General features: G+C 41.9%; 1 long non-coding RNA gene across 1 annotated transcript; it reads left to right on the top strand.

Moving 5' to 3' along the window:
• The first annotated feature begins 3,388 nt into the window (after window positions 1–3,388).
• On the top strand, window positions 3,389–26,799 carry LOC129045810 (uncharacterized). Its single transcript, XR_008506056.2, has 3 exons — window positions 3,389–3,605; window positions 14,092–14,215; window positions 23,290–26,799. It is a non-coding gene; the product is annotated as an uncharacterized LOC129045810 (long non-coding RNA).
• The last annotated feature ends 687 nt before the right edge of the window (window positions 26,800–27,486 follow it).

Below are 27,486 nucleotides of genomic sequence, written 5' to 3'. Positions count from 1 at the left end.
AGATTAGACAAAGGTTTCTAGATGTTGGGCATTATGGCACAGTACAATTTGCGCATCAAGTTAAATACTGTGGGGACCAAGCTGGGATTGCCAATATGCTAAGTTGGGGCATTAAAAAAAAATAACAAAAACAAGCCAATTATCATCTGCCATCACCATGATTTTATTAAAGAAAAGACAGTTCAACACACAGCAAAAATGGAAGAGATATAATCTCAAATTCTAAAGTGGAAGGAAGTCAGCTGGATGGCTAAGTCCCTCTGTTGTCGGTGTGTATTTTCTGCCATGCTCCAAGGACTTTATTTCAGGCCTGTGCGGATCAGGGACTGGGCCCTGGAAGCGGAGGATGAGAGGGTCCTCAGGGGCAATTCAGCCCTGACGCCTGTGGCTTCATCTCTAGTTTTCAGTACATCCTCACTGCTACTAAAACAGACTGAGACACGCAGGAGTGAGCTGATAGGCGAATCCCTGGAGATAGATCCATGTGATTTAACCCTTCACCAGCTCTCTTAGCATTGAGAACAACTTCAGCAAGGCAGAGAGGAAAGCCTAAATAAACACTCTGCCTTCACCCTGAGAGGTGTGGAGAAGGGACGAAAGCCGACCAAGGGAGAGTAGAGTGACGCTTATTTCACTTCTCGATCAACGCACATCCTTGCAGGCTTGTACTGGAATGGGCAGCGCTCTCTGGGGGCTACAGCCCTCACCATGATGAAGACTCTTCCCCAAGCGAGTGCTTGGGAGGGAGCAACCTGAATTCTGTCCACAAGACCGAGGCCCTCTTTTTTGAAACTTGTTTTGTTAATGGTTTAGAATAGGTAGTATATGCAGATGATACAAAATTAAAAATTAATAAGAGAGTACAACTAAAAAGTTAGTCTCTTTTATACCTCTGACTTATAGCCACCCAGTTCCCCTTAGAGGCAACTCTTTACTATTTCCGGAGATGTTCCAATCAGATGCAGGCATAAAATATTACCATTTGTGTATGTGATATGTATATGTAATATATATATTGTAATTATTTGCAACTGTAAATAGTATTTCATTGTCTGGAAGATTTCATTTAACCTATCCCCTATTAATGGTTGCTAAGGCAACATGAAAATGCATCTTGCCCAGGTGTGAAAATATTTTTTTTTTTTTTAAGATTTTATTTATTTATTTGACAGAGAGAGAGATAGCGAGAGCAGGAACACAAGCAGGGGGAGTGGGAGAGGGAGAAGCAGGCTTCCCATTGAGCAGGGAGCCTGATGTGGGACTCGATCCCAGGACCCCGGGATCATGACCTGAGCCGAAGGCAGACGCTTAACGACTGAGCCACCCAGGCGCCCAATGTGTGAAAATATTTTTAAGGTAGAGTTCTAGAAGTGGAATTGTTGGCTCAAAGATCATGTGCATTTAAAAAAAATGATATTGTAATTTTTACTCTCTGTAGCGTTTGTACCAATTTATACTCCCACAAAATGGAGAGTGCCTGATTCCTGACACCCTCAGCCACAGGGTGCGATAGCTAGCTTCTGAACCTTGGGCGATGTGATGTGAAAAACAGCATCACGTTGAAATTCAATTTAAAATTTAAAATTTAAACTTCAATTTAAAATCTCGTTTAATAAGTGAAAATATTGTTCACAAAAATTCCTTAATACTAATTCCCTTTTTTAAACCAAGGCTTCATTGATCCAAATGGGTCCAGCTGTGTCTCATAAACATTCCAATGATGGGCATACACTAATGATCAGCAACAAGATGACCCATCTACCCACTGAAGTCCACATTTAAAGGCAATTTAAGAGAATCTTTACTAATGGTTCCCTTATGCATCTCTGTATTACATACCCCCAAACACACCTGTTAGGATGAATGAAAATTAAAACCACCCTGAGCAAGAACAAAGGGTAATTCATCCAAATAGTCCCCTTTGTAAAATTTCCCTTTGGCCTTGAGAAGAGAGATCAAAACCGAAAAGGTTGAATCTTGACAGACTTTGGACCATGACACCTGGTCAGATGTGGACTGGACGAAATTGATAACACTTGTCAGGTACTCAATTGTGAATCTCCCAAACTCAGAAGCTAATCTCATGGAGGATCAGTAGGGTAGGCAATAAAGGTCCTCAGCATTTCCACCGTGTGCCGAGATACATGAGCGTCAACACTTCTAAGTACAGTTGCAGTTTCCCTGTGGCTTTGTTGAGCAGACCTGTTACCCACGGCTTGTATCAGCAAGGATGAGCCTCCTGCCTCACTAACCTCATGGTGGGCCTCTATTTTATTCCGTGGCTAATATCTGCTTAGGTTTCCACTTACTCTCCAGGTCACACGAGCTGTGTTTGGAAAAATGATCATAAACACTGACCTTCAGAATACCATTTCTTGGGCATTTTTGAAAGGGACAGTGTAGACACCGTGGATTTCTTGGGCGTGTAAGAAATCATTACAGAACAGCAGTCGACACATGAAATCATTTAATTCATTTAACTTAATTTTAACATATTAAATATTCACCGAGCTTGTTTTCTATGGAGTTTGCATTGAGGTTGTAGTGATTTTTTCATATACTGCCAGCCCTGAGCTTTTAATCCTGTGGCTGGAAATGCTTAGACTCCTGAATTGTTAGACTATTTTATAGAGCATGACCCGTACTTAGGCCATTTACCTCTACTGTTGTTTAATAATATCCTTTTTGCTCAAAATGGGGTAGATGTTGTATATACAACTGGTGAAGCAGGTCTTTCACATCTAAAGATTTGCATTTCTAATTTCTAAGTAAGATGTTATTGCTTGCTCCCTTGCTCATCTATCATCTATTATCTACCCACCTACCTACCTATCACCCATCTAATCTTTGCTCTGCACCAGGCACTATTTTAAGTGCCTTAAAAATATGAACTTATTTAATTCTCACAGTAGCCCAATTAAGTGGTTATCCCATTCCATCCCATTTCACAGATGGGGAAACTCAGGAACAGAAACATTAAGTCACTCGGTCACAGTCACACAGCCAGTTCAATGGTGCTGTCTGAACACGAGCTCAAGTCTCCTGGCCCCATACACTGGGCCTGTGTGTGTAAAGCATTCTAGTTTTGTGAGTAATCACTTGTCCCCTGTCACTGAGGGAAAATCATTCCTCTGTTGAATGAAACAGGGAGAGGTCTCGTGAGGAAGCAGAGCTGGTTACAAAGTGTGTATGGTGGTTGGCGGGGGGGTTTGCTGGAAAATATCTGGTATCCATTTACAAGATACTCTTAATAGCATCTCCACTGTGTCATGGAGAGATTCAATAATGGTACCAAAGGAATTTAGTTGAAGTGAATGTTGGAGCAAAGAACATACAGTGATGTAATTCTTGAAGTGGGGGGAGGAGTATAATGTTCATTTGGGACTAGAGATGAGGGAACAGGCCCTTGGGGCCTTGGCCTTGGTTGGCCTGTCTGCCTAAGGCCAGCATGGAAACAGTGGCCCAGGTCCAGATGTTCTGTTATTTATCTCCTGTGCTCTCGCCTCCACCCCTGGTTAAGAGGACTGTGGACTCCTCAGACACCACAGATTAATTCAGGCGTCTTCTTTTTGCTCTCTGCAAATGCGTTCTTCACAGGCACTGAGGTGAGCAAGAGATGGGGTTCAGCCGTGTGCTGGGTACGGCGGGTTCTGCCTTCCTCATGCAGGTGTTTTCTTTACCGAGGTCTTGATGGGAAGGTGGTGGAGACAGAAATGCGTGGAGCGTGAGAAGAGGGAATGGTGAGGTGTCTCACCAACAAGCCTATATAAATACACTTCTCTGGGCTTCGAAGAAGCACGTACCAGGCCTTCAGAGTGGAATAACTATTTTGCTTCCTCTTAATTAAAGGAATTATATGACTCCCTTGCGAGAAAGCAAAATGAGTTATTTTATCATAATTAAGCTTTTAAAACAGCAACTTGCAGTACTTTGAAAAAGTCATGGAGTATATGGAGTTACACTCGATTCCTTTTTTGTTTTGTTTTGTTTTGATGCTGAAATTGGGCAATTAGAACACTTCTTCTTTCTCCAAATGGAACAGAGCTCTTTCTGTCCTTCCAATTTTTCAGAGCTGCTTCTTAAGGAAGCCTACCAGCTTCCTTATGACATTTCTCAAAAAGCCTTGCTTTGCTGTAGTGTTTCCAAAATTTCAACATTTTATCTACAGATTAACTTTCCATCCTTAAAATTCCAACTAATTGGAAGTTCTTTTGTCTGTTTATCGATTAGTTTTCTGCACCCAAAGGGAAACACATCATCATCTTCATACCTGAGCTATTTTGTTAAACAAAACTTAAAATTAGGAACATTTGCTAATAAGTCCCATATCCAGGCATATTCCCAAAAGAAATGTGTCTATATGAGCACCAAAAGATATGCCAGGGATTTTCATAGCAGCATTATTCATAAATGCTCCAAAATGAAAACAACTCAAATGCCCATCAGAAATAGAAGAGAAAAATACGTGGTATATTCATATTGAATAATCATGTAATGGGATCAAATATATCAATAAAGATGAATGAACCTCTGTTATATTCAAGAACATAGGTAAATCTTATGAATATATTTTTGATTGATGGGAGCTAGACATAAAACATATAGTGCGTTTATATTTACATATAAGTTCAGAAACACTGAAAATCTTAAAGGCATAGAGATGGGATAAGACTTAGAAAACTTTTTTAAAAAGGATACTTTTACTTGCAATATGTTACCATGTCATCTGCATATTGAAAAGAATGTTTTCTTAATCAAAAACCTTGAATGTATAATATTGAAGTTGCTGAGGACTGATTACAAATCTATTTCTGACAGATTTTCTTTTTATGGGTCATTTCCGCCATATATTCTATGTTACTTTGTGAAGAAATCCTCAAATTTGTTGTGCTGTGTGGATACAAAGGTAATACTCAAAGGAATTGTCCGAGAATATACGTTTATGTTTTAGCAGAGGATTAAATCACAAGCTTTAACCACAGAACTATTTTTTCCTTCCCTTTTCCACCTCACTTCTTGCCCACTGGCCTCTTAAATTCTCCCACTGCCTTTTCCTTCCCCCCTCTTCTTCTCTGATGTGCAATTAAGCTGTTCTCCCCAGTCCCATCTTCTGCCTTCCCCCTGCATCCCCTTGCCATCTGGAACTTTAGCTACTCTGATGATAATTTCTCTACCTCCTTCGCTGCATTATTCCTAAATCCCCACTACCTGCCCTAGCGCCTGTCCAGCACTCTGGTCTCGAACGCCCAGCTGCCTGGTCAGACACACATGGCTACATCTTTTGCCAAAATTATGCAATAAAACGTAAAATCAAATTCATTTCTCACTAAACTAGCTGTGGCTTTCTACTTGGTGATCTGGGTTGGTGGCACCACCACTCACCCAGGTGCCCGGCCCCCCATCTCTGGGTTACCTTTAACTCCCCTCCTCACCATTAATAACTAGTCACCCAAAGACACCGACTCTGCCTTTTACATTCTCTCTCCTCTCTGCCACAGGGTTGTCACCATCTTAGACCTTCGTCATTTTATCTCTCTGTTGCAAGGCTCTCCTCATGCTAATTCTTCCTATGTTTGGCTACTTCCCTGGGTTGAATAGTGTTCCCCCTCAAATTCATGCCCACCAGGAAACTGCAGATGTGACCTCATTTGGAAACAGTCATTGCCGACATTAGTCAAGTTAAGATGAGATCAAAGTATAGTAGGGCTCGCCCCAAATCCAATACCATTGGTGTCCTTATTAGAAGAGGCAAATTTGATGGGGAGACATTATCACACGGAGAGAGAATACCATGAGAAGGCAGAGACAGAGATTGGAGTGGAGCATCTACAAGCCAAGGAATGCCAAAGATTGCCTGCAACCAGCAGAAGCTACAAGAGAGCCACACAATGGATTCTCCCCAAGAGACTTCAGAGGGAGCACGGCCCCACTGATGCCTTGATTTCACACTTACAGCCTCCACAACTGTGACAGAATAAATTTGTGTTGTTTTAAGCCACCCAGCTATGTACTTTGTTCTGGCGGTCTTCATAAAGAAAGAAAGCTACCACCATAGTCTTCACAAAACACTGCTTTTTACCATAATACTTCTCTCTTCCAGAACTTTCAATGCCTCCCTCTTGTCTACCAGCTTAATCTCAGTGATGCCTTTACCAGTCAGGTGGTGTGCTCTGCTCCTTCTGCTGTTATAACTTCATGTGAGTTCTGCTACAGCCTAACAAATCCGCATGCTTCATCCCTTCCCAGCATCCACCTGCCTTTTCCCATGTGCACGATGTCTGACGGGACTTCTCCCCTTGACTTCTTCCTGCTGAAATTGTGCTACTTTTTCAAGGTGTTCAAAGACTCAAACTTTTTTTAAAATATTTTATTTATTTATTTGACAGAGAGAGACAGAGAGAGAGCACAAGTAGGCAGAGTGACGGGCAGATTGAGAGGGAGAAATAGGCTCTCTGCCGAGCAGGGAGCCAGATGTGGGGCTCGATCCCAAGACCCCAGGATTGTGATCTGAGCCGAAAGCAGCCACTTAATGGACTGAGCCACCCAGGTGCCCCCAAAGACTCAATCTTGAGACCCCGAGATCATGACCTGAGCCAAAGTCAAGAGTCGGATGCTCAACTGACTATGCCCCTTTGACATATTATTAAAAAGACACAGGGCAACATGCAAGGCTGTTCTGTAACTTTTTTTGAAAAAGTCTTTTCCCAGTCCAACTGAGTCCAAAGGGCTTAATTTGACCATATTTTAAGGAAATGAAAGGCAGAATTATTCTAATACTTGTTAATGCCAAAGTGGAGGTCATTTTCAGCTTTACTGGTGTCTCTGGTGATCTTACTCCTGGCTCCAGCCTTTCTGATTCCTGACTCAAGAGAGGAAATCATTTCTGTTTGCTCAGGGCAATGATCAAGGCCCTGACCTTAGAGCACACAGCTAGAACACTTTGATGAGCAAGGTTTCAGTATCCTGCCGGGCTTTGGCCTAGAGCAGCCTAAACACTGGGGAAGGGAATGGTTTTGTGGCTCCGCTAATGAGGAAAATCCAAACTGATCCACATGTGGAGATATCATATCCCACCAAGTGATAACTGCCACTATTTGGAAGCATGTTTATCAGGGCTGGTTGCTGGAGATACCTAGAGAAGGGAAAGAGCGAGGTCTTTATGAACTGTGGACTATGCTATCCATATTCCTTCTGATTTGTTAAGAGATGCATTGGGCTTCCATCTCCAACATCACTCTCAGACTGTTGTGGAATAACCCTCTGTGAAGCATAGTGATGTCTTGATCTGAACAGAATTTTGATGACTTGTGTCAAAATTTTAATTCCATTAAATAGATCCATTGAGTAAGGAATAGATTCTTTGTGGTGGAAATACATCATTGCAAATGGCTTTGTTTCAATTTCTTTATCCTTTGCAATTTTGTTTTTATTTTTGTCCTTGCCTGGTGGAAATGATGTGAAGAACAGCTCCCTGGTTCCTTAGGAGTGAAGGTTGCCCACAGATTCTGATATGGTTTGGTTGTAGTAGACCTGTATCTCATAGCAAAGCTCCCATACAATGCCAACTGTCTTGGCTGTCCAGGTAGAAAAGTTCTTCATATGCCTGCCTACCAGCATGTAGTCTATGGGCATTCTCTGCTCTCTTCTTGTCCCCTGATGAGAATGGAGTGTTTACCCTCAAGGAGCTCTGTATGAACTAGCCTATGTAGAGACATCTGGAGTGGCAGCTAAATGGGTCTGCAGGAGGCAAAAGGTCCAGGCCTTGAGCACTGCAGACCACACTGGAAGGTGGCCCAGAGTTAGACATCCCAACCGTCTAGGACAAAGTAGAAGGTAGTCTTCTAGAGCCCAAGGCTGAGATGACTAATCTGGTGTTGACTTTGCAAATTGCTGGGAGAGGAAGAGGGTCTTAAAGCTAGAGTCCACCATAACCACTGCCTGAGTCTAAGATTGACCACTTGATGGCTTTTGGAGGCTCTCCTTTTAAAAACTGCCAATTCAATGTTGATCATCTTTACAGGAATTTTTACTTTGAGAACCCTTGGCTTCAAGAGGACTGGGAAGCCTCAAAGACTGTAAATAAAATGTGTGTAAATACATGTATAAGAAAGAAAGAGAAGCCATTGTGTTCATTTCAGTTTTTCAAACTGGGGCGTAGTTAGTTTTGGTTATTTCAGAAACCAGAGAGTCAAGGGGGTTGATGGGAGCTCTGTAAAATCAGCTGATTATCAGTGGATGGGAAAGCTAATTTCAACATTCCTGTCTATGTCTCTCCTGGCTATGCTCTGAACACCTAAAGAAGAACCCCATTTTACTAGTGCTGAATAACAGAAAGCAAAACTGACTATAGCATGAAACATGAAACTTTAGGTTTGGAAAGTACTTCCCATCTTAGAAATTTCCCCTTTGAGGAATTTCCATGTCCAAGAAATACGGGAGAATGTGACTCTGGGGTTTTAATACCAGTGAGTGGCAAGGTAGCGGCCTGAAATAGAAAGAGGCTTTGGAGGTACGCAGAGCAGAGTTAGAATCATGGTACTGCTCCTTCCGCACTGTGGGGCCTGGGGCAGACCGTCGAAATCAACTCTCAGCTTCCTTCCCCACCAGGGGCGACAATGGTACCCACCTCATAGAGCTGTTCTGACCACTTAATGGAAAATGTATAAGGCATTTAGCGCACAGCCTACCACATTGTTGCTCTATAAACAACAGACATCATTTCTTTGTTCTTTCTCAGTAGGATCCCGAGATAATGCAAGAGGGAAATAGAGACTTCATGGAGGAGGAGGAAGTTAGGGGAAATCAAGGAAGGATGTATGTGTGTTGGGGGGGGGGGGCACGAGGCAGTAGCCAATGGCCTTGGATCAGGATGAAGAATGAACCAGCCTACCAAGATATTACTAGGATGGCTGCCACTACCCTGAAAGTCCTGACCAGCTGCAGACTTGGAAGGGTCCCTGTGCACATTCAAGCCGGAGCCAGGGAACTGGAATGGATTTGGATGGTGAATCATGAACTTAGGAAAGTGTTGCGAGACTGCCTTATTTGTGGCATTTGCCTCTTAATAGCACAGTTTCCCCCATTTTGTGCAACTGATTTTGTGTGTGTGTGTGTGTAAACTCCCCACTTATTACATTATGGCAGAGTTTTACAGTAATAAAAACAGTAGTAATTTTTGTTAGCAGAATGGGACTCTCCCCGGTTGTTACTAAAACAAAGCTGTTTCTTTCCTTCTGGCCCTGTGTCACCAGCTAGACCCCAAGACCTGACCTTTACTGTCTACCTGCTTGGACCCACCGACCTTTGTCCCGCAATTTTCCTTAAGCTCTTCTTTCCAGCTTATCTCTTAACTCAGGCAAAGGACAGTATGGACACAACGTCCCATGATGGGAACGGAAACTACCCCACCAGAGATAATGACTGCCCAACTCTACTGGCCCAGACCATCCAGACCAGCTTGAGTTAAAGCTCTGACTCGCCCCTGCTTTAGGTGGACCATGGAGTGACCTCTGGAATGACTAACAATCACCTTTATCTCATTAAAACACTAAAATCTCCACCCAAGGAGGAGCACAAGCCTCATTTACATAACATACCATGTACGTATAGGCATGTTTCCTTAAGGCGCATGCATGACCTTAGGCCCGCCTCTACGTACCACGCAAATTGTCCCTATCTAAATATTCATCCTAACCCTAAATAGAAGGAACGCGTTCACTCTTGGTCGAGGCATCATGGCTTTGGAAGTCATTCCCCATGATCTCTCTTTTTTTTTTAAAGATTTTATTTTTTTTATTTATTCATGAGAGACAGAGAGAGAGACAGAGGCAGAGGGAGAAGCAGGCTCCCCGCGGAGCAGGGAGCCCGATGCGGGACTCGATCCCAGGACCCTGGGATCATGACCTGAGCCGAAGGCAGACGCTTAACCGACTGAGCCACCCAGGCGTCCCCCCCCATGATCTCTTTATGGGCTGCAAATAAGCTTCCTTTGTGACAGCTCGCCTGATAGAGTGTATCTTTGACTCACTAAGGAGGGAACTCACTTAGTTCTATGACACCTGGAGATTTCCATTCACTCCATTTCCTAAAGTTCGCTCGGAAATGTGGTAAGAGCTGACCTGAACAACAAACGCTCTTCCTGGCAGAACATGGAGAACCAGCTTGTAGTTCAAAAAGCAGGGTAGTCATGCTACCAGGGTTTGTGTCAAACAACAGTCTGGGACGCACAGAATCATGTGAAAAGAAGGTGAGAAGCAGTCCCTCTGGGAAAAAAGTGTTGGTTTTGCCCTGTGCTGCATTCCTGATTCACTGATGTGCTGGTTTAATTTGTACCTGAGACCTTTCTCATACCTTTTTCAAGTAAAGAAGGTTAAAGCTAGTAAACAGAGCAATTAAGCTCATTAGAATTACAAATGTGCAGTGGGGGAATTTGGGGTGAGGAGATGATTGTCCGTATAAATAAGCAATTTATGGTGAAGTGTAGAGTTTCACACTAGATAGAGTCTTTAAAATAAGGACAGGAAGTTGAAGACACAGGCTGGCAAGCGTTCTAGAACTTTAAGAACCACAAGTGGATGTTTTGTTTTTTTTTTTTTGAATTTTATTTATTCACTTGACAGAGAGAGACAGAGTGAGAGAGGGAACACAAGCAGGGGGAGTGGAAGGGGGAGAAGGAGACTCCCCGCTGAGCAGGGAGCCCAACATGGGGCTCCATCCCAGGACCCTGGAACCATGACCTGAGCCGAAGGCAGACGCTTAACTACTGAGCCACCAAGGAGTCCCGGACACTGGCCTTTTAAAACTAGGATCCCCCAGTGTGGTTGTTGGTGCATAAGGAAAGAGGTCAGCCAAAACTGTGTCCTTCCACTCATAATTCATAGTGCTCTAAATTTTTTTTCCTCTCAAATTTCCTTAGGGGCTGTTGGATTTATCTTTTCTTTCTTTTTTTTTTTTAAGTTGGGCCTCATTGGGTAATGATTTTGTTAAACATGAGGAAGTATTTTGCTTTTGTCTGTTGGTTGTGTTTTCACAGTTGTCCTTCTGCATGCTTAGCACACCTCTGGGTAGCCTAGACCCTCATGCCAACAAGGGTTTACTGAGCACCTACTATGTGGAGACAAAAGAGTCATGGTTTTGAGCAGAGGCTTTGTCTTTACTGCCTACAAACTGCCTTGTGTCAGGCACTTCTTTAATTTCTCAGTTTTCTCATCTGTAAAATGGGACTAAGGGTATTCATCCCACAGAATTGTGAAGATTAAATGAGTTAATACATGTAAAGCACTCCGAACATATATCAAAGGCACATTCAGCAGAAACTGCTCTTAGGTACTGAACCATTCCCTGGTGCCAGGCACTGCCATCTTGAGAACTTTGTATGAATTAACTTACTTAATTCCCACGAGGACCCTGTGAGGTAGGTACTATTATTATCCTCTTTTGTGGATGATGAAACTAAGGCTTACAGAAGTTAAGTGATGCTCTAGTTATTAGAAAGACTAGCAGAAGTCATCAAAGAGTAATCAGTAACATAAGAAAATATAAAATAGTATTGTGGTATAATTAAAAAATAAATATTAGGTCTTAGTCCTTGCTTCCTGGCACAGAGCTTCTAAAACCTTTGGAATTGGGGTGCCTGGGTGGCTCAGCCAGTTAAGCATCTGCCTTCGGCTCAGGTCATGATCCCAGGGTTCTGGATCAAACCCCATGTCAGGTTCCTTGCTCAGTGGAGATCCTGCTTCTCCCTCTCCCTTGCCCCTGTGCCTCCCCCTGCTTATGCTCTCGCTCGCTCTCTCTGACTCCTGTACTCTCTCTCAAATAAATAAATAAAATCTTTAAAAAAATAAAACCTTAGGGCGCCTGGGTGGCTCAGTCGTTAAGCGTCTGCCTTCGGCTCAGGTCATGATCCCAGGGTCCTCGGATCGAGCCCCACATCAGGCTCCCCGCTCAGCGGGAAGCCTGCTTCTCCCTCTCCCCTCCCCCTGCTTGTGTTCCCTCTCTGCCTGTGTCTCTCTCTGTCAAATAAATAAATAGAATCTTTAAAAAAATAAAAATAAAAATAAAAAAATAAAAATAAAAAAATAAAACCTTTCGAATTTATTCTTTTGTATGCTAATGAGATGGTTTACTGGGGAGTAGGGGCTACATAGCTCAAGGATGGGGCTGGTCCCCAGAAAGATCAAGCCATGGTTAAAGGGATGGAACTTTAAGCTCCGCCCTCTGACCTTTGGGGATGTCAGAATGGCTGGAGATTGAGTTCAGTCACCAAGGTCAATGATTTAATTAACCACGCTTACATAATGAAACCTTGCTAAACCACTAAACAACAGGTTCAGTGAGCTTCTGGATTGGCGAACACGTCAAGGTGCTGGGAGGGTGCTCCAGGAGAGGTAGTAGAAGCTGTGAAGCTGTACACTCTCCCCTCCCCAAACCTCACCCTATGCATCGCTCCCATTTGGCTGTTCTTGAGTTATAACCTTCATAATAATCCCGTAAACAAAGCAAAGTGTTTTTCTGAGTTCTGTCAGTTAGTTTTATGAATTATTGAACTTGAGGAGGGTGTCATATGACCCGCTGATTTACAGCCAGCTGGACGAAGTATGGGAGGCCTGGGACCTGTGATTGGAATCTGAAGTGAGGGCCATCTGTGGGACTGAGGACTTTAACCTGTGGGATCTGACACTAACTCCAGTAGATAGTGGTAGAATTGAATTGAATTGTTGGACACCTAGCTGGTGTTTTAGCATCGAAAATTGAGAAGTATTGGTCTGACCTAAATCTCTTGCCTCTAGGTGTCTTCTCTTTTTCTCTTTTTGAACTGAATCTTCATCTCTTCCACTTTGGAAGGATTCTCCTTGCTGAACATCTCACCCCCATCCTTATCTCTGCATTCCCATGACCAGGTCACGTGTGCCTGCTCAATGGTCACATTATTTCAACTATGTCTCCATGTTCATGTGAGGACTTAGACCCATCTGAGCATATTTGAGAGGATCCATGGTGTAGCAATGCCTGGTGTCCCTGAGGGGATACGTGTAGCCTCCTGTAAATAACTCTAGAGGAGGAGAGCATCATGTCGTGCAAGAGAAGACATCATGTCCTGCATTGGGAGGGTGGGCTGAGTGTGAGCATAGCAAGTCTTCTACTCGGCTTGCCCTAGTGCCTCTATCCCAAGGACTCCCGCTTGGGTCCCAGAGAGGGGAGCTGGAAACGAAAGAGAGTCAGAACTCAAAGGGCAGTTTCCCTCAAACCTCCCTGGTTGATATCAACTGGGGGAGGAGCCCAACAGGCTCTGTCACCGGAGGGTGGGGTGGCAGGGGGAAGGGGATTGGCACTGTGGGAGGGGGTGGCATCTCAGCTTTCAGTGGATGCATTGGGTGGTGTGGGTTTGCACAGGGCAATGGCAGCTTAGTGGAGCCTCAGTGGCCTTGGCAATAAAATTTCTCCAGGGAGAGGGCCCAGAGCAGGGCTGGAAGGAAACCAATACCAGGGAGTTGCTGAGAGGAACGTTTCACTTGCACACAGTGCTGGTTGAGCAGTGGCCCTCCACCAACTTCATGTCCTTGGGACCTCAGAACAAGAGCTTATTTGGAAATAGGATTGTTACAGATATAAGATGAGGTCATGCTAGGGTGATCCCTTAACACAGCTGGTATCCTTGTAAAAAGAGAAGAAGAGGCTCAGAGACAGGCACACAGAGAGGAACAGGCCATGTGATGATGGTGGTTGAGATTGGAGAGATGTATCTACAACACAAGGAGCACCAAGGGTTGCTGGCAACCACCAGGGGCTTGGAGGGAGGCATGGGACAGACTCTCCCTAAGAGCCTCCAGAAGGAAACAACCCTGCTGACACCTCAGATTTGGACTTCCAGCCCCAAAACTGTAAGAGAGACAGTTTTATTGTTTCAAGCCACCCACTCCGTGGTGATGTGTCATGACCACTTTTGGAAACTAATACGCACAACTTAGACCTCTTCCTGAGCACTCCCAAAGTACATGGGGAAACATTTTGAAGGATTTCTACAGTGAGTGTGGAGCCAGAACCACATAAACATTGTTTTTTTATTCTTTGATTTCTGTTTTCTCTCTCAAGCTCATAAGCGCTATGAGGGAAACGAGGTCATGGAACTGCATCTCTCACCACAGTGACTCATGACCACTGATCCATGATGGCAGAGTATGGCTGATTAGCTGCACTGAAAGAGGACCAGGTCCCTGTGAGTAATTCTGGACCTGCATAAGGGACATCTTGTAAAATGTGAGGGTCTTGGGGTCGGAGTATGCAGGAAGCACCCTGCACATACTGAAAATCATGTAAATCATATGGCTTTGTTATCAGCAGAGCCCAGCCCTGCACATCTCCCCTGGCTGGAAATAGGAATGCTCTTCTTTTCCACGTCCCTTATGTCCCTAGAATTCTACTTCAAATGTATGTTTCCCATGATCCTTAGCTTACTATCCTCATCCAACACAGGCAACTCCTTTCTTCTACATTCTCTGAGTGTTTTAGTCTCTTCCAGTTGCTATAACAAAAATACCATAGACTGAGTGTCTTAAAACAACAGGAAATTATTTCTCACAGTTCTGAAGGTGGGGAAGTCTGAGATCAGGGTGCCAGGATTACTGAGTTCCAGCGAGGGCTCTCTTCCAGAGTGCAGACCTAGCCTTATCCCCTCACCCAGCACTGAGCACTGAGAGGCCGGTGCTCTTGTGACTCAAGAGGGCACCAATCCCGTTCATAAGGGCCACACCCTCACGACCTCATTTAATCCCAATTCCCTCCCAACGTACCTCCTAATACCATCACACTGGGGGGTAGAGTTTCAGCATATGAATTTGGGGGGACACGGCATTCAGTGTATGACACTGAGTACTTACTTTTAGTTGTCAATTTTTGACCCTCACAGCTTAGGACTCACCCTCCTTTGAATTCTAAGCAAGGTTACACTTGCTTTTTATACCCAGATTATTATGGTATCAGTCTGCCTCCATCAAAAAGACCCCTGCTGTTTCTGAGCACTTCCTGAAGCTCTGTCTTCAGTTTGTTCTGGGGCAAACAGCTCTGGCCCTTGGATTTGGCTCTTCCATCAACTGCTTATGCCCCTGTCATCTCATCTGTCCCTGGTGGCCTTGAAGACATTATCTTTCCTGGTCTGGCTGCTGCTACCCCAATTCTAGTTTTAAGACACGGGATATTGCTCTTTCTTCCCTGTATAAACCTGTCTTAAGAATGGACACAAGCCTTGTCCTAATTTCCCAAACTACCCTGAGACGCTGAAACTTTTATAAGGTTTTATTGAAGATTCAGCAATAACTGAAAGAAAAATTAAAATTGCTCTGCAAGTATAGACCCAGCCCAGAGTTTGCTACACAACCAGTATCCCACCTAATGCCTGGATAGTCTTCCATGGATGAGGGAGGCTGTCTAGATCTTTCCAGGCTTCATTTTCAGGAAAAACTGCCTTCTTGGATCCCATGAGAGGGAGTAATTCCCTCTACCACCATCTCAAGTCCACTTGGCCGGGTCTTCAATTTCTGCCTCTTCCCAGGAAGACAGTGAAAGTATGGATTCACTCCAGAAAAAAACTTACCTCCAGCCACATAGCATCATCTAGTCCTTTGTCCCCAGCAACTCAACCACACTCACTTAATTAATGTATCAGTGCTCCATTTTCTTCAAAGGAAGATGCAAGAAGCTTAAGTTATCAGGTTGCATCATGAATATGCATTAGTAGACCTGTTCTCTTCAGATGCAATGTTCATCTTCATGTCTGTATGACATCTGTGCTCCTAGCTAGACAATAAGATTCTCAGTAATAGAGAGTAAGGGTTGTATTCCCTTTCTTCTGACTTTCTTGTACCCTCCATCCCTATGCTACACACACACACGCGCGTGCGCGCGCTCAAGACCTAAAATCATGGATCCTGTATACACAGCGGGCACTCAATGATCACCAGATTGTTTTGTCACAAAGCTTCTGAAACAACTGAAGGATTAAAAAGACTGTGAATAATGCCTACTTCCATTCTGAAGATATTTTGCTTTTTTCAGTTTTTACATGCTAAATTCATTAGCTTTTTCAAATTGAAAAAAAAATTAAAAGTATTTCTTTCCAGTATTTCTACGGTACCAGTCTCTGTCCCAATTACCATTTCTCTGGACCTCCACTGTGTGCATGGTGTCACTAATTTGCTATTGGCTTTCTAAGCTGCTACTCACACATCCTCCATCCTATCCAAACCCACATTCCCTGGGAGACCTCCCCACCATCTGCTCCCGTTCATTCACGCACAAATACTTAGTCATTTCAAATGCAAGCTAAGCTCTTTGCTGCTTCTTTGTCTCTTCCAGGGAGAGAAAAGAGCTGATATTCTTGCTTTCTTGAGTTCTTGCTTTCTGCCCCTCATACAATCAAAAGAGAAAGAAAAGGTATTGCTTATGGGATATTTTGAAAAACAGTCAACTGTTCCCAACATTTCCCCAAATAGCAAGTGAGTTTTTCATATTCAGCCCTGCCACGTCTGGCAGATGATGTTTTGTCATAAAACCTTGAAGCCATAAGTGGACTGACACGTCTGTATCTCTTTGGCCTTGTCATATTTAAGAAGCAGCAGACAATAGAAATGCAAGAATCTTCTTCAGTCAGGCTTAGGGGAAGAGGCCCCAAAGAGCTTTGCAATTAAGGCATTTTGCTTTTAGGTCAGTGGAAGTTATGCAATGTAATATTGTCAATACAGACCCTACATTCTTTTTCTTTTTTAGCTTTATTTTTTGAGAGAGAAAGAGAGAGCGTGTGCACACATTGGGGGCAGGGAGGGGGGCAGAGGGAGAGCGAGAATCCCAAGCAGACTCCCTGCGCAGCACAGAGTCAGATGAGGGGCTCAATCTCCGACCCTGAGACCATGACCTGAGACGAAATCAGGAGTTGGAGCTTAACCGACAACTTAACCAACTGAGCCATCCAGGTGCCCCAAGACCTTAGACTCTTAAGTTATTTTTTTCTTGGATAAGGCAACACAAGCAGAGAACACACTGGTGCTTCACTTTTCAAATTCCAATAAGTACAATGAAGTTCTTAATTAAATGAAAGCAATAAAACAGAGGGTTTTTTATTTTTTCCTACTCAGCACCATCTGAATATAGTACTTTCTTCACACATCATCTTCACCCTTGAGCTGGATTTATAAGGATATGTCATGTTGACAAATACAAGAAAATAATAAATACCAGGCTCTGTGGCTGTTTCATATTATTGCTTTAATTCGAGAAATTTCAGGGAAAGAGAGGCAGGAATCAAACAAGACAAAAGGCAATGTATGTTGCAGCCAAGTTTGAAACCAAAGGACTCCTTTCCCATCCACTGGGTTTATTTATACTCTTGCTCTCATTTGATGTATCAGAATCTCTTAGAACCAAACTCAGTTTGCTTGACTGTGTTGGTGGATGTTATTAAAAAAATAAACTCACCCAGAAATAAAAGAGTAATTTTCATCACAGAAGTAATATCTAGTTACAGATAAAATAATCCATTTACCTTCACCTAGGTCTTAAGTTGAGCTCAGCATAAATGGGAGTATTTTCAGGTTCCATCGGTGGGTGAAAGCAAGAACAAATGGGCTTGGTTGAGGGAGGTGGTGGAGGGTAGGTAGGTTCCTCTTTCCAAATACACTCCATCCCCAAATGCTAGCTTCCTCTCCTTCTTTTCTCTGTCCTCAGTGATGAGAAAGCACGGGGATTTGGCTATTTTCATACTGAATTCATAGAATTCATCAGCTTAGGGTCAATCTGAAGTTTAAACTTACATACCTTTTGCCTTTTTTAAAGGACAAATTGTAGCTAGCTAAGTGCAGTTTGAAATACACACTTTCAAAATCTTCATTTCTCATCTTAAGAATCTTTTTCCCATTTCTCCATTAGGAACACTGTCTAATCTGGATCAATAAAAACACTGGCAGAAAATAGAAGAGTCTGAGAAAGAAAAAAAATGTAGAGTATTTATTTTAACATCTATGTTACTATTCATATCCAGGACTTGCCATTTTCTATGGTACAGTTGAAATTGGAGGAAAAAAATTGATTTCATTTCACAAAAAAGGATAAATACAGACATTCATTGTTGACCAAGGACCTAATCCCTGTGAGCATAGAGTGGATTCTCATGGCCCTCTCTCCACGCCTTGTATGACCAGAAGGGGATGGGCTGACTACAGTGCTGTGGACCCCCCAGCATGGCAGTCTTCAAGGGCAGCATGTGGCCCTTTGGTGAAGCAACGTGCCACAGAGCTCCCTGCAATTGCAGAGTCTCCAGAGAGTGGACTGGCTGTGCCTGTTGACACACACCCACCGGCTAAACCACAGGTCCAAATGCAATGTGCAGCGCTCAGAGGCCACATGTGGAGTTTTAGATTGCCATAATCATGTATAATGCCTACCCTTGGTTTAGAAGATGGGTGGGAGCAGGAGAAAAATGCCCTGGTCAAACTAAAAATGTTTCCTATAGTCAAGGCAGTAATAATGGATTTGGATATAATTGAGGAGAAAGCAAAAACAAAATTCAATGCATACCTACTTTCTGATAATTTCAAATCATATCAGGATTGAAAGAGAGAGCAAACCTGGTCTAAATATAATGATGTTTTGTGAAAGTCATTGTGCAGTCTAATGTTTGTGTGTAGATAAAACCATGTGGCTAGCATTAGCTAGCGTTTCTGTTACAGTTCCAATGCTATTACTCCAAAACACAGAAAAATGTAGAAGCTAGAGGTGGAATTTCTTGGAAACTATCCCTCTGCTTATTCAGTTGGGTGGCTCAAGAAGGCAAGGTCCCCATGAGCACCCCAAAATCATTTTCCATCTTCCTTTAGTTCTATTGTCAGGATCTGAAATTGTCTGGAATCAAGTGAAGATATCCCCTGGATAATAAAAATAGCTTTTATGTATTTTGCGCTTACTATGTGTCAGGTGTTACTCTAAGCACTTTACATGTGTCAATTTATTTAATAATTACAGTAACCTTATGAAGTAGGTACTATCATTACTATCCCCATTTTACAGATGAGAAAACTGAGGCATGGTGAGGTTAAGTAACTAACCCAACTGGTAAGTGTTGGAAGAAGGATTCCAACCCATGCACTGTGAGTCCAGAGTGTGTGCCTTTAAAGTTATGATGCCCTACCTCCAAGTTTAAGCAATAGCTAGCATTTATTATGCCCTCCCTCTGTGCCAGACTCTGAGTATTTTACATGAATTCACTCATTTAATTATTACATCAATTCTATGAAATAGGTACTATTATTATTATCCTGTTTCGTACAAGAGAAAACTGAAGCACAGTGGGGCAAAGTATTGTGCTCAAGGTCATATGAAGTTACAACTTTTTGTAAGTGGACAACTTGGGAATCAAACCCATCACTCTTAGTCCAGTACCTGTACTTTTTAATAACAGGCATGTGTATGATTAAAGACAAACACTGGGTCTGATTCATCTCTGTTTCTACTTTCATCCATAAGCAAGGTGCTTTCAACATTGAAAAAAACCAATAAATATCTGTTGAATGCTTCATTTTAAAAACTGGTGTACAAAAATAATTTACATATAAGGGAATTAGTATCTTATAAAGATGGCATTCTCCAATTACTGGGGAGAAGATGAATTATTTAATGTTTGCTGGGACAGATGGCTAACCACTTAAAAGAAATATTTAAAAAAACCACAGGTGAACGTGTTTTGATCTTTGAGTTGGCATGGACTTCTAAACTTAATAATGAAGCCAGAAACCATAAAGGGAAGAGTGATAAATTGGACTACATAAAAATTAAAAATTCTGTATGGCAAAATTCACTGTAAAGAATGTTAATAGGCAGATAGCCAATCAGCAGAAAAATTAGCAGCATCTAGGATCCTAATACACAGGACTTACTTTTCCTAATGTACCCAGAGCACTTACAAACCAATAAGAAAAAAATTTTTGAACAAAGGGCAAAGAATATAATCAGGCAGTTTTACAAAACAGCCAATAAATACCTGAAAAGATATTCGATAAGTAGATAAATACAAAAACAAGGTATCTTTTTTATGTATTATCAGATTGACAAAAGGCAGAAAAACAGGTACTGATGGTGAAAATACAATGGACACAATCTTTCCGAGAACACCTTGTCAGTATTCTCATCCCTAAACTTTTCTTAGCTATCACATTAGGTGTCCAGCCAATTCTGGCTAAGGGATACAAGAGGGAATTTGCTAGGAGCTTCTGGGAAGCATTGTTCTTGGGTAAAAAGAGATGTATGGGAGGAAATGCCCCTCTTCTTACAGGTGTTGTCATGTAATGCCTGGAATTCTGATGCCATTTTGTAACCATGAGGGATAAGCTTGAGAACTGGACCAGTACACTGAAGATACCAGATGAACAGGATGGAAAAAATCTTGTATTTGGTGACATTACTGAGTTGCTGACTTAACCCTAGAATGTCCCAACTTCCAAACTTCTTGTTATGTAATTATACTCAATTCCTTATGTTTTTATTTCTTTAATCGGAACTCCTATTCTTTGTAACTGAAGGAATCTTGACAAAATGAATCAAATGTGTATATGCTTTGAATCTAAAATGTAATTTCTAGAGCTTCACCTCAAGGAGATAACTAGACAAGTACAAAGAGAGTATCTACAACATACTATACGCAGTGAAAAACTCAGAAACCATTTAAATGCCCTTCAAAGAGAAATTGGTTTAATACACAATGTATTTATGCAACAAAAAAAATGATGAGGCAGATTTATATTTACAGACAAAAAATGTTATTCAAGACATATTGTTCAGGGGAAAAATCAGGTTACAAAAGAGCATACATCAGTAAGATGTCATTTGTATAAGATTATGTATATCTGATTAAAGAGATGTGTAGAAGGATATTCACCAAATTGAGGGTTAAGGGTAGGGTTGTTAAGCCATAGATGCATAGAGAAAGACCCTTCCAGAGACAAACACAGGAGGAGTCTGATAGGCCATTGCTCCTGGGAAAGTGAGTATTGGTCATTGGCCTTCAAGGCTTTTTTACCAATGGCAAAGCTATCTTTAAGATGCGGATAAGAATAAGGCACTGTAGTGGTGCCTGGGTGGCTCAGTCAGTTAGGCGTCTGCCTTCAGCTCAGGTCATGATCCCAGGGTCCTGGGATCAAGCCCCACATCAGGCTTCCTGCTCAGTGGGGAGCCTACTTCTCTCTCTCCCTCTGCTGTTCCCCCTGCTGTGCTTCCTCTTGCTCTGTCAAATAAATAAATAAAATCTTTAAAAAAAAAAAAAAAAAAAGAAGGCATTATAGCCAAGGAACTTCACATTTCTGGTCTCACTGGCAAGACTTCCTCTTGTGAGATGGTGTATCCATCGGAGCTGGTGTCCTCTGTTTCTGGCCGGATGCCTTCAGTGGCAAGTTCCAGAATCCTCAACTTTAACCAGTCAGGAAATGATTATCTTGCCTAACTCAAGTCCTGAGTTAGAGTGGACTTGCGGTGTGATTGATTCATCAAAGACCATTAGTCACATTCTTACTGCTGCACTTGAATTAACTGCTTGGGATAAGGATAGCATTGCCCTCGCCTACCTAGGTTTTCCAACAGAACTGAGGTTGGGTTGGTTTTCCCTGAGTGGTTGGTACCTGACCAAAATGTTAAGAAAAAAGTGGGGGAGGTATTAGAGTTGTGGGTGGGCACTCCACAGTGTCCACTAGCTCACTGCACTGGTCCTTATTTTATTACTCCAACTTCCTTGTTTTAATCCCCAGTGGTTTTGTGTACAGGGACATAATGTGCTGATCTTTCAGACATAGCATGTTTCCTGTTTACAAGCACTTCTGATAATAACTTACATCTAGTTATTATTTAATGAAGTGCTTACCATGTGCCAAACACTATTTTAAGAGCCTTGCACATAGGAAGGAGAGAATATACTTATTTTGCAGATGTACTTATTTTTGAACTTATTTTTCCATTCTAAGTAATCAATCTAAAACTATAAAAATGCATTCAAATTAATAGCACCTTAGGACCCACCTCAGTCTCCTGCGTGCTGTGATTACTGTGTGTCTACCTCTCCAGGCTGAATTACTCTGGAAATTGACAAGAGTCAATCTCTGACTCTTCAAAGCAGAGGCAAGATCCAGATGCTTCTTCTAGCTTTAGTCCTGATGTGCCTCATCAAAATGAGCCAGACATTCACTATGCTATTTATACTTATTAAGTTATCATTCTCTCAACAACACTATTAGGTTTATTTTATTATCTTGGGAGATTTTACAGATATGGAAACAGGCTCAGAAAGTTCAAATAACATATCCGAAATTAAAGATAAAAGCCAAAGTTCTTTCCACCATATTCCCTTTTCTCTTAAAAAAAAACAAAAGTCTTACATTATAAACTTTAATTGCATATCCTTAATTTAGTGATCCACTCCTTATTGTTCTTTTGAAACTCACCAGGTTTCAACCAAATGCTGAGCATGTAGTTCTAGCTTAATAACTATCTGGCCATTATCCAATCAAATTAGGGTAGACTGGGGATCACTGCTTTAAGCACACAATCTTGCATGTGAATTTAGCTGCCTCCCAGCTGGTATGCATTCTCCTGATGGTGCTTTCGGAGCTACTTGGAATTTCCTATCTGCCTCTGTATAAAAGACACTGTAGTCAAAACATGAGAATTAGTTGACTTGCTATATACGTGCCATTGAAAAATTGCCCCACAGGTTTTTAGCTCACTAAAAAATTATGAAACAGAAAGAGAAATTTTACAGCTTCCCCAAGACTTTGGTGTAGGGGGGGTGGGGGCTGAATGGTTCAAAAGCTTAATAACAGCAGCCTATCAACCAGGGATTTGAAAAATCAAGTCATGTTCTTCCTGCTACTTAAGTCAATACCAAGGGTAAAGATTTTGCAATCAGAAGCTCACTAGCAATTTTGCTGGGAAGTGCTCAACAATGGAATGTCACTTAATCCCCCCAGCTGGATGGGAGCTGTGGCCCAACAGAACCAAGTGTGTCATCCTATTTTTATAGTTTTAGATTGATTACTTAGAATGGAAAAATAAGTTCAAAAAAAGTACTCAGAAGCATTCACGGAGCTGAGATATTGAGGTCCTAAAAATAGCTTATTTTTATATTAGTGTTTTCCCTAACTACAGCCTCACTGAAAGAATGCATGTGTTCACAGTTCCACTTTCCCTTTCATAGTGCTTTTAAATTACATGCCCTTACGGCCACTTCCAGGCCTCCCAGAAATACTTCTTATTGTAAAACAGGGTCCTGTGGAAGGCTGCCATCCGAGTATCCAATTCCCGCGCCTGACATTGCCATGGCCACCAGAGGGGAAGACTTCTCTTTAGCCTTTGGAAAACAAGAAATGCTTATTCTCAGGAAAGTATGATTTCTTCTGCCCCTGAACTTTTAAAGGCACTTTGCTGGTTCCCATGACTGTTGTGCTCTGATGAGCTTCAGCAATCAGAATATTTTGCTTATTTTTAACATTGAGGAAATGGATCATTCTTTGACGTAGCAGCAGAGGCAATTTTAGAAGGCAAAACTGCAGTGATAATAACATATTATAATAAAGCCACCACATATTTACTGGATGTCATACCGTTTTTAAGCATTTTCATAGCACTACCTAATTTGAGTGGGAGAAAAGGCTGGCCGGGTTGTAAACCCATGTCGTTGGCTTATCGGATCCTTGCTCACACTCATCACTGCTGTTTTATTCTACCAGCAACAGAAGGATGCAGATGGAGAAGAGTGGCCTTGCCTCATTCAGCTGAACTTTGTTTTTCTGGTTCACATTTGAAGTAGCATCGAAGCGAAGGCCTCAGTGCAGCCTCTCCAATTTCCCCCTGAGATACCTAAGTCACAGAGAATAAAAACTCACTCAAGTGCCTCAAACTGGAACCTCAAGAAACAGAATCTGGGAGAAATTTCCACTATTAGAAAGGCTGTTGGAATTAAAATAAACAGTAACCTAGCCATGCTTAATTTTATAAAACAAAGAAGCCCTATCCCCATGAAAAAAAGATAAGGACACATCATTCCCTCTTCTTTACATGTCCCCCTGGCTCAGACTCAGGGCCCGAATAAAGCATGAAAAGGGTTATAGTACTCTCTGTCTCTCTTTTTTAAAGATTTTATTTATTTATTTATTACTTACTTAGAGTCCGTGTGTACATGAGCAGGGGGAGGGGGAGAGGGAGAGGGAGAGAGAGAGTCTCAAGCAGACTCTGTTCTGAACATGGAGCCTGACATGGAGCTCCATCTCATGACCCCTGAGATCATGACCTGAACCGAAATCAAGAGTCGGCTGCTTAATTGACTGAGCCACCCGGGTGCCCCTCTAGTACTTGCTGCTACATGGACTAGTTTAGAGGTGACCAGGTTCCTAGCCCCTAATTGACCCCAACATAATTATACTGGCATAAGCATTCTGTGACTTCCAGGAAACAACAAAGGAGGAAATGTGAAGTGGGAGGGATGTAGGACATGTGTGTATGTGTTGGGGGAGGTTGGGATGGGGATAAGAGACTGGTGGTAGCTCAGTGTCATCTGGAAGGTACAGCCTTTGGATGTGAAGTATAATGGGCGTGGGCTGGTAGAGATACATGATGGGGAGAGAATGCTCAGAAATACTGCACTGATTCAGAGTTGCAGAAACCTGGCCAGCTGAGGAGGAGACACATCTTGGTACAGGAGAGCCACACTAGGAATTGGATGGGATGTCTTGCATTTCAAACTGCTGCTCTTACTGATGATCCAAATGGGGGACTGACCTCTCCGCAAGGACAGTTGAGCCAATGCCTCTTCTGATGAAGATGACTGGGGAGCCCACCTGTGTGCTCAGGGTATGGGGAGGTGCATGTCTATTTCCTCAGTGCCTTAAGATCAGGAATCTGGCTGATTGTATTTCAGGTAGGCACTTGATATTTGTTAAAGAAACAAGGCAACGCTGAGTCTGGATAGAGAGGATGAGTAAGGAGGATAAAAATTACATATATGTGTGTGTTAGAAAAAGAGAGAACTATACTAAAAGCACACAGAAGTACAATAGGGAGCAACCACCATTTGAGGGATTCAGAGGCAGAGATTACATCTTGTGTGCTATACACTGAATTCATGGCAAAAGGCTCACAAAAAACTAAGAAGGTCAAAGTATATTGGTGAAGGACACAGAATCCACAATGACATCAAAAGTTATGAAACTCTATGTAGTAAATAACCTAACATAAAAATACGTAAGGCAAAACTATTAAACAATATAAAGAGAAATTGGGAGAAACAGGACTGTTATTGTTATGAGAGACTTAAATGCACATTTTTCAGCCTACGACTGATCAAATACGTAAAATCAAATAACACTATGGAAGGATGTTAACGATCATAGAGCTGTACCAACAGATATACATCTAACTTTCTGTCCTTCAAAGAATATACCTCCTTCTCAGGAGTCCGTACAAAAACTTGTGATACAGTAAGTCACATAGAAAAATCTCAGTAAATCTCTCATGGAAGTGAATGAATTTTTAAACATTAAAGCCAGTATAGGGTAGAAAAAGAAAAATTAAAACTCTATAAAACAAAACTGAAAGAAAAAAAGTTAAACTTGGGAAAATCAGCCTTATTTATAATAGCAGAAATAGGAAATAACACCAATGTATCAGTCCCCTAGCTTGCTGCCTTATTACCAACACCGGTATAGACACACACCCATACATGTATACATAAACAGAGTCATCTCATTACTAGTAATAGTAGTAGCAGGGCTGGGGCCAATTCTAGATATCAAAAAATAATATAGCGAGATTTAACTTGTGCTGGGAAAGTTTCCTTCCACTGCAAGTATGTTCTCTAACCAGGTGTTTTTCATCCGAGATTCTACCATTAGAAATTCACTTTAATACATTAAGCAATGTACTTTCTAGGCACATCTTTCGGAGGCTAAAGATACCTGAGAAGAGTACTGAATCAAGTCATTAACACCTCAGCAGGAATTCCAGGTATTATGAAGTGCACCTTTTCCAGGTTCAGGCCCCAGGGAGGAGTGAAGGTTTTGCTGGTGTCAATGGAAGGAACAGTGTGTCATTTCACTGATGGCTTCTCTAGATTGTGATTATATCAAATATCTGAGGGGAATGTTTGGGAGAGGGAACCAGTTATGATGAAAAACAAATAATATATAATAGATCTCCAATATTTATTTGTTTTCCTGTGATTGTATCACTCAAGTGTGGTACAGAAAAATTTAGTTCAATAAAGCCTTGATTGATTCTATACACATTTATATATAATCTGGTACATTTACTGTATTTTGTTCATTATATTTATATTTAAATCTGACTTCGGACTGTGCTAAGTAGCTATACTCGGAGTTCTCAATCTTGGGAGCTAAAAAAGGTTAGGGTATTAAGGAGGGCACGTGTTGTGATGAGCACTGGGTGTTATACCCAACTAATGAATCGTTGAACACTACATCAAAAACTAATGATGTACTATACATTGGCTAACTGAACATAATAAAAAATAAATTAATTTAAAAAATAAAAAAATTTTAAAAGGTTAGGGAGGTTGGGAGGGTTATTGTCTTTTCCTTAGCACTGAAAATGACTGCATAGTACAGAAATAATAATACCTTACATTTGATATCACTTCCATATGTGTGAGCTCAAAATTCTCACACATGCATTATCATAGCCTTCTGGGTAGCAGCTGAACTCAGGATTTTCACCTATTAGGATGTTAATTTTGTTAGGGTTAATTGGAATTGTTTCCTGGATCCTCCCTCTACCCCCCAGGCAAAGCGAATTGAAGGAAGCTATCTTATTTACTCAGTTCTCTCTCTTAAAAACATCCTGAATGATTTATGGTTATATTATTCTCTCATGTGAAAGTGCGAGGCTTTTGTTCTGTCTATTGTCACTGTTTCCAATTACCTTCTTCCCCCCCATCCCTCACTCCCAATCCCTATTCCTGCCTCCAGGGTAGTAAGAAAGTAGATTTGCTGATTTACTTTTCTGCATTGTTGGGGAAATGTCATTTGCTCATTATGTTATATTCTCAGTGTTAGGTAGTTTGGCTAAGTCAATGTTGAACTTAGGTCATGTGAATTTTATTCCTTGGTCTGCCACTAATTCACATGGTAATAGACTGTAAGTTATTGAACTGTCATGCCTTAGTATGCACAGCTATAAAATTAAGATAAGATTGCAAAAACTACCGGCAATGGTACTTTTAATTCAAATGACTGATCTCTATTAGTGCAATGGGTTCTCTGGGGCACAAGTACTTAGTTTAGAGATGACTCCCTGAAGTTCTCTGCAAAAGCTTGTGTGTGTATATGTGTTTTCTTGGGAGAGGGTTCTTAAGTTTCCTTGGGGTCAGAGGAACCTGTGTGCCCTGCAGCCTCTGGGGCGGCTGTTCATAAACACTGGTCTGGGGATGCATGAAGCATTTTCATTGGT

The sequence above is a fragment of the Mirounga angustirostris genome, unplaced genomic scaffold (genome assembly GCF_029215605.1).
Source record: "Mirounga angustirostris isolate CCGP_5_RB_7025 unplaced genomic scaffold, mMirAng1.0.hap1 SCAF_5, whole genome shotgun sequence".
NCBI lineage: Eukaryota > Metazoa > Chordata > Mammalia > Carnivora > Phocidae > Mirounga > Mirounga angustirostris.
This window is presented reverse-complemented; position numbering and strand designations above follow the sequence as displayed.